We start from the raw sequence: 8376 nt of genomic DNA on the forward strand, positions 1-8376 counted from the left end.
GGAGACAGCCCTGCCTCCCGTCTTCTCAGCAAAGGCCTGGAGCTGCCACCTGTGTGCCCAGGGCCCAGTCCCTCCAGCCCTGAGCCTGCAAGCTTAGTGCAGGTGACATTCCAAAGTCCCCTCCTCCCTCAGCTCTGAGCCCAGCTAGCCACAGTCCCCCGGCCCCTCCCATCATCCGCTTCTGCCCCCAGGGATGCCTCCTTGCCTCAGTGGCCCATCGGCTTCTCCAGGCGCCCCCCCCTCTCCCCCCGCCGTGGGCTCCGACCCCCTTGGCCGGACTGTGCTCTCTGGACCCAGTTTTTGACCGCATCTGTCTTGCGAGCCCCTCCAAACCCTCACACCATCAAAACTCTGGGCGGTTCTGACGCCTTCCCCTGTCTGAGACTGTTTCCTCATCTGTTACTCATCTGTTAAATGGAGACAATCAGGGCACCCTCCTTCCGGGCACCACTCAGAAAGGGGGTCTCTAAACAAAGCTGTAGCCTCTTCTTTCTGAATGTCAACTGGAGCAGCCCGCTTCCCGGCCACCCCCCCCCCCGCCCCCCGCAGGTGTGTTGAACTGAAGGTGGCAGGTGTAGCCAATTTTCTTTCCCAGCATTTTCTCTCCCAGCACCTGCCCACCCCCTCCTCTATCACCCCAGCCATGGAAGCATGCTTTCGTTGGGTCTGGGTCCCAAGACGCGGCCCGTGACAGCACCGCCTGCCGTTTGATGCATGACAAGTCAGGGGCTGGGGGGTTGCATGGCCTCCTTACCGCGAGACTCAGCCAGCTCCGCATCGTGGGGTCTGTCTCTTGTGACACCCCCTTTCCAGGCAGCAACGTCTGCATTATTGAAGCCTCTTTTGCTTGTAAGTGGCAGAGCCTGGGAAGGCCAGGGAAAGTCCTTCAGGCACAGCCGGATCCAGGGCTCAGGTGATAACATCAGCTCCCTTTCTATGTGTCTAGCTTTATCTCCCTCCAGCTGTCGGCTTCCTTCTGTGGCTCTCTAAGGAGGGGGAGATGTGGCTGTCGGCTGTTCCAGATTTACTTCCTGCCAGTTGAGCAGAAAGAAAACTTCTCTGCCTCAGCATTTGTAAGTCAACCTGAGGGGGCTCCAAGCGACCTGATGGGGCCTGTACGCCCAGCTTGCTCCCTTGGGACCAGTCTCTGTTTCCAGGGGTAGTGGTCTATGGTTGGCCATTCCCGGGGGGCATGCCTCCTCCAGGGGCTGGGGCGTGTGCATGTGTGTGTGCATGTTTGTGAATGTGTGTGTGTGTGTGTGTGTGTGTGTGTGTGTGTGTGCCTGCACAGCTTCCCCAGTGCTGCAGGCAGTGGGGATAATTTTTCTCAAGGTGGAGAAGTGATGTTACCAGAAGAAGGGCAGACATGTGGGAAATGTTTGAGGGGGGGTGTCGGGAAAGGTTTCTTTCAAATGGCAGCGAGTCCTACAACACAAGCTAAGAAGACAGGAGCCCTGGCAGTGACCCTGCTGGTCAAAGGACATTTACTTCCTCAACACTTCTAGAGGGTCAAGTCCACAGGAGGCCTAGTTTTACGTCCAGGCTGGGGAACTCCGAGCCACAGTTTTATTGAAGTAGGACAATGCAACTCAAAAATACTGTGTGTCACTTACTTCCACCAAGAGCTGATGAATGACTAGGGAGCCGTCACTTCTGCATTTGGCCCAGCGGTGGACCTCTGCCATCTCTGTTTCCAAATGCTGAAGGGGGGTAGGGGTGCTGGTGGGGGCTCCACTCAGGAAAACAGGTTTATTCTTTCTTGATTCTATTTGCAGAATATTGGAAAATACTCAAAAATAGAAAGGAAGTGAGGGCGAGGGAGGGAGAGAGAAAGGGACAGAGAGGGAAAGAGGAGGAGAAAGGACAAAGACAAATACCTATCGGTCCCTATCTACTCACAGAATTCAGTGCCTCCCAGAAAGACTTCAAGTTCCAGCCTTGTCACCTGCTGGCTTGGGGCTTGGGAAACTCCTGCCCCTCTCTGAGCACAGGTCCTTGTCTGTGGGGTGGGTGCAAGGGCGGTTGCATGGGATGACCCAGCCCTGAGCCTGGCTTAGGAGGGGCTCTGGGAGCCTTAGCTGTTGGTATTTGGTGCTCTCCATGTTGCTAGAAAACATTTTTAAACCACACTTAAAAAGGCTTTCTATTGTGGAGATTCTGAGACCTCCAATTAACTGCATTCTACTGCTTTCCCGAGGCTGGCCGAGCGGCTGTGCCGTCGAGTAAGTTGGGTGCCTTTAGGCTCCCTCACTCCTTGGGGGTACTCAGCCAGAGGTGGCCGCAGCCTGGGGATCCGGGCTGAGCTCACTGGGCCTCCTGCCCCCACTCTGGCTCACCGCAGGAGGTGTGTGGGGGAGGGGCTGCCCGTGGCAGGATGCACTTGGCCGTTTCCTAGGAAACCCAGCCAGTGAGTGAGGAGGGACTGTTGGCCGCTCCTGGGACTCTCGGGCATGGGAGGAAGCCCGTAGCGGGGCCCAGAGTGCTGCCAGCTCACTGGGGTTCTAGCCCCCACGTCTCCTCTGGGTCTCAATTCTGCCACGTGTGCGTGGGTGGAAGGTGGAGGAACCCAGGTGCTGTGATTTCTGAATGCAGTGTGGGCTCTGCCTACCTGTGTTTCACACTCAGTCTTGAGCCTACCCAGGGAACTGCCCCTGCCAGTCTCCTCCCTTCAGGCCAGCCCCTCACTCCGGTGGACTGGCTGGATCCTGTCCCCAGTGACTCCAATCCCAGCCTGCATCCACTCTGCCACAGACCTGCCCCTGCTAGTGTTCCTGTGGCGGCCAGTTGTAGGCGGTCTTTCTCCGCTCTGGGTACCTTCCTCACCGCTCTAGGACACCCCGTGGGAGGGCAAGGGAGACCTTGTGCCATGCTTGGTCAGCAGTGGGGGCACTGTCTGCCCCCACCATCAGTCAGGCTCCTAATTTCATAATCTCCTACCCCAGGAGCCCCCGAGGGGGCTCTTCTTCTTCCAGGAGCCCCTGGCACACAACACCCTTTCCTCCACAATTTGGAATAACAAGAGTAGGTACCACTTTCACGCTCCTGTGTCCTGTGCGTTTCACACATCGCCTCTGACTTCATAGCAACAGGGAAGGATGGTGCGGTGCCCAGCATGCAGATGGTGAAACTGAGGCTCAGAGAGACTTCACATCTGGCAGAGCGGTGGTACGCCTAAAGTTTTGGGACAGGCCACAAAGGCCGGGCCACCAGGAACAGGTGCACTGGGGCTGGGAGGTGTACAGGGTCCAGTAGCAATGCCTGTCCACATCTTGAACTTCAACTCAAGGCTCTGGTCCCCCGAGAGAGCCACCCAGGTTGGCTCGGGGAGAGAAAGACACCCCAGGTTGTCAGCTGCAATTACTGAAAGTGCCTTGTGCGGGTTGCTATTTTTGGTGATCTCTGTGACCAGCTTCTGCAGAGAAGGCATTTTAAGTCTGTGTTTGAAGAAACTGTCATGACTTGTGTAAATGTGCATTAATGAGCTATGTCCTGGTTAAGACACGGGTTTTTCCTTAATGTTCAGCTAATTTGCGGGAAGCACGTATACACTGGGAGCCCGGGTCTGGTCCACACGTGGCTGCTTCCCTTTGGCGCCCGGGACAGGGAGTTTTGCTGTCCTGAGCTGCACCAGGAGCCATCAAAGCCTGCCCTCAGCTCCCACTTGTTCCAGTGCCGAGGAGCTCACGGGAGCGTGGCCAATGAGGGCTGGGCCAGAGCCACACAGCCTGGGGTGTAGGTGCTGGCTCTGTCCCCTTAGGAGCTGTGTGGCTATGCAAAGCCACTTAAACTTTCTATGGTGCCTCGGCCTCCCTATCTGTTAAATGGGAGGAAATAACAGCACCTAATTTGGAAATAGTATTGTTCGGAAGATTAAAAGAGCTAAGATATGTCAAGTGTTTAGAACCATGCCTGGAGCTACGGAGGTGTTTAGAAAACAAAGTCAGGAAGCAGGTAGAGATGTACGGGGCAGGCAGGATGCCCCAAGTGTGGACTACATCCACAGCCTCCCGCAAAACACTTTGCTTAAGGTGGCTGAATCTTGGGCTATGTGCCAACCCTCTGGAGCCAGGTGTGAGCCTAGGATCCCCGAAATGAGGCGGCCATCCGAACAGGTGCCCTGTTGGATGGAAAGTGACTCACAGAAGCAGAGGGAAAGGGAGCCCCACTCCCCTGCCCCTGCCCTAGTCTGGTTGGGGGGGGGGTGCTGTCAGGACCTCAGGGTGCTTATAGCTTTAACACTGGCTATTATCCTCTCCTGGCTTCTCCTCCCAAGGGATTCTGGCATTTTCCCTGGGGACCACTTTGCAGGATCTCACAAAAGTGGCCTGGAGTGTGTAGTTGAAAAAAAACATCTCAACGAATTCTGATACATTTCCTCCCCTATTGAGAGCCACTGACATGGAAAAAATTGACACTAGAGAAAAAGCGTTTGCAAAGACTTTTGATGCAAACATGGCCTGAGGTCTTAGAAACGAGAAAAGTCTCAAGCTCTGGGGAAAGGATGGGTGGCAGTGGGCTGGGGCAGACTGGGTAGGGCACCCACTTCCCGGGCCCTGCTGGGCAGGGTTGGCCCCACCTGTTCAGACAAAGGCAGGTGGATGCATGGCTGGTCACCCACCCAGCCCCTGAGTTCCCAGTCAGATGCCGGCTGCAGCTATGGGCTCTCGGCAGCAAGGCTCCAGCGAAGTCCCCTTTGCTGGGCGTCAGGCCCTGGGCATGATGTCGGCTCCATGAGGGGGCACTGCTCTGGGGATCTCTGGCGCCCTCACTCTTGGTCTAGCTCTTCTCCTTTGGCTGGTTCCCTTTACCCACCTCCCAGGCAGGACCTGAATCCCGACAGTTCTGCTGTGGTCTGGCTAGGCTCAGGGGAGTATCAGGAGAGTCAGTGCGGCCGGATGGTGAGGGCTTGAACACCGGGCAGCAGAGTAAGGTGGGCACCGCGTAGCAAGGTTCTCCCCTCAGCCGGAATGGGGAAAGGAGTAAAGGGTGGAGACATGGAGGGGGCAGCCTGGCTGTCAGAGGGAGGAGAGGGGCTTTGGAGGGCAACCCCTCTCTTCTACCTTAGCTGCTGTATTTACCCCAGGCAGCTGGGGGCTTGATGGCGATTATGGAGAGGTGAGTTCCCCACCTGGGGAGATATTAATATTTATAACTGGCGGAACAGGGTCCCAGCGGATCGGAAGGGGTTGTGGGCCACATGCTGGAGCAGAGACTTTTGGTGCCAGACATTAACCTACCAGTACCTTCTTAAGAGACCAGGGGTCCTGGGATTCAGGGGCAGCTGGGGTGATCAGGGGGTACAGACAGTGGTCATTTTCTAAACAGCTGTGAAGTGTTTTCATGTATTTTTCAAAAATTTTTTTAATGTTCATTTTATTTTAGAGAGAGCGAGAGAGACAGAGTGCAAGCAGGGGAGGGACAGAGAGAGAGAGGGAGACATAGAATCGGAAGCAGGCTCCAGGCTCTGAGCTGTCAGCACAGAGCCCGACGTGGAGCCCGAACCCACGAACCGTGAGATCATGACCTGAGCTGAAGTCGGATGCCTAACCGACTGAGCCACTCAGGCGCCCCTCATATTTTTTGTTAAGTTCATTTATTTATTATTGAGAGAGAGAGAGAGAGCGAGAGAGCATGCATATAAGGGGGGGAGGGGCAGAGAGGAGAGACAGAATCCCAAGCAGGCACTGTGCCATCAGCACAGAGCCCGATGCTGGGCTCAAACTCACCAACTGCGAGATCATGACCTGAGCGGAGATCGAGAGTCGGCACTTAGCCTCTTGAGCCACCCAATAGCCCCAGTGTTTCCGTATTTTTAACAACTGGTATACTATACAGGTGTGCACTGCTGAAGGCCAGTTCTGTCCCTTGAGGCCCCACCTTGGGGCCACTGCTGGGTGAGGGGACGTTTGAGACCATCCACATGACAGATTATGAGGCTGAACAAGGGGGAGGCAGTGGGGATGCAGGGGAGGGTTAGGAGGGAGAGTGGTTTAGGAGGCTGATTTCCCCAGACTTGTGGAGAGGTGGGTGTGCCGGGAAGGCCCAGATCCTTAGCAGGGACTCCTGAGCTGTTCACTTGGAACCATCTTCCTCTTTATTCTTTATCCCTCCTCCAAACCCTGGTCCCTGCTCCTCCGGGCCCTGGCGCATCCCCCTCCCCCACCCCCAGCCCACTGTAGGGATCAGCCTCTTGACAACCTTTAGCTCTGCCGAGTGGAGGGAGTTTATCCGCTTGGCTGGGCCTGCTCCTAGCCCCAGAGGACCATGGGGCCTTCAATTACTCCAGGTGCAAATTCATTTCATCCAGATTCACAGAACGGCTGCGGAGGGCTGTGCTCTGGCTTTATTGCAAAATGCATTATTTTCCCTCCTCTCTCAAAAATATTTATCTATGCTAATTTAGCACGGGAGCCAGCTAAGTTCTGCATGGGGAATTGCCCTATTAATTCTGCTGCCTGGAAATACTGGGTCCGGCTGCAGCTGTTCCTGCTGCTTCCGGCTGGAGGGCAAAGCCGGGGAGCCTCCTCCCTCAGATTGGCCCCCCAGGCCGGAATGGGAGCAGGCCACCTGGCTGGACTGTTCGGAGAGGTGCTGGGGAGCCTCTGCCTCCCACATAACTCTTACCGGCTGAAAAAAAATAACCTTTTGTCTTTGGGAGGCAAGGTGGGAAGGGCCCACCTTCTCAGGCGGCCAGAGGTGAGTTCCATTCTGGGGCGCGCTCCCCTGTTTATCCACTGGGTGACCTTGGTCCCGTGACAAGACCTCTCTGAGCCTTGGTTTCAGCATCTATAAAACGCACCGATGACCTTGCAGGGAGGCCATGTGACGCTCTCAAAGCTGCGGGCACGAAGCAGGTGGTCGTAAAGGGGGTTATTGTGGTCACCCTGGACGCCTCCTGTCCCCTCACCCTCTCCCACATCCAACCAGCTCCCCAGTCCATGACCCAGCCGGCCGCCTCCGGGGTCTTTCTCGTCATGCCATCCCCCACCGGGAGAATGCAGTCCCGAGGTGCATTTCTTATAACTCCGGTCCATTTTCCCAACAGCTGTGATCCTCTTAAAATAAAATTGGGATCGTGGCACCCCGCTGCTCAAACGCTCTGTGTGTCTTTTGGGGCACTCGGGACGGAAGCCAGGCCCAGGCCTCCGCCGCTCTTTGCTCCTTCATGTGTTTGGGTCACTTGCCTCTCTGCCCACTGACTTCCGCCATGGGACAGCGGCCTTGCTCTTGACCCCAGTCTTTGCCATGCTCTTCATGCCCTAGGACTTGTCCCCTCATTTGGGTTTGGGCTCCAAGGTCACCTCCACAGAGAGGCCCCCCTGGCCTCCCCTACTGCCTGGACAGTCCCCGTCCCTTTCCTTGTGCAGGGCACGCCTCGCGCTGACCATTCCCACGTATCTGTTTGGGTCTGTCTGCCACGCAGCAGCCCCACCAACATCGGCGTCTCCCACCTCTCTTCCTAACAAGATCCAGGTTTAGTTCCACTGCCCACCCGCCCGCACCTGCTCCTGGGTCTAAACTGATCACCATGACTCTGTTCCTCTCGCCATTGACGGCCTTAGAGACCACCGGGGACCCCAGTCCAGCCAGAGGTGAGAGGTGGTTTCTGGGAAAGGTTGTACTGTTCTTGTTTCTCTTTTCTGCTTTTCATGAAGGTGTCCTATAACGCACACAAAGTAAAACTCGCCCTTTTTAGCAGACAGTTCGGTGAGGTTTGACGAACACGGGTAGCCATGGAATCACCACGACAATCAAGCTGCAAGGCAGCGCGTCACCCCCAGACTCCACTGCGCCGTCTGGAGCCACCCCTTCGTCCTGCTCCTGGGCAGCCACGGAGCTGAGTTCTGTCGCTACAGCTCTTCCCTGTCTCTGAACGCTGCAGAAGGGGAATCGCAGAGGACGCAGCATCGTGAGTCTGGTTTCCCCGGCTGGAATTCCGGATTCGTCTTGTCGTCATGCACACCTTCCATTTTATGGCACAACGGTGCCCGGTTGTACAGCTGCACCACTTTGTTCATTCGTTTCCCAGTTGAGGGATATTTGGGTTGTGCCCAGGTTTGGGCCACTAGAAATAAAGCTTCCATAAACATTCCTGTAGAGTTTGTGCTGACACGTTTCCGTCAACTTAGGTCAATACCGAGGGCTGAGATGGCCGGGGCTTATGGGAGACGTATGTTCAGCTTTACAAAAAGCTGCCAAAGCCTTTTCTAAAGTGGCTGTCCTGTTTTGCACGCCTCCAGTGGTAGATGGGAGTTCGGTTGTTCCACATCCTCACGGGCACTTGGTCTTGTGAGTTTTTTATGTTTTTGTTTTGTTTTGTTTTGTTTTTGTTGTTAGCCTAGTAGACATAGACGGGTAGTGGTATCTTATTGAGGT

The 8376-nt window shown here is 55.6% G+C and overlaps 1 long non-coding RNA gene across 1 annotated transcript; it reads left to right on the top strand.

Annotated features, from left to right (window-relative positions):
- LOC123607611 lies at positions 1–8089 on the top strand. Its single transcript, XR_006716803.1, has 2 exons — positions 1–1073; positions 7697–8089. It is a non-coding gene; the product is annotated as an uncharacterized LOC123607611 (long non-coding RNA).
- The last annotated feature ends 287 nt before the right edge of the window (positions 8090–8376 follow it).

The sequence above is a fragment of the Leopardus geoffroyi genome, chromosome A2 (genome assembly GCF_018350155.1).
Source record: "Leopardus geoffroyi isolate Oge1 chromosome A2, O.geoffroyi_Oge1_pat1.0, whole genome shotgun sequence".
Taxonomy (NCBI): Eukaryota; Metazoa; Chordata; class Mammalia; order Carnivora; family Felidae; genus Leopardus; species Leopardus geoffroyi.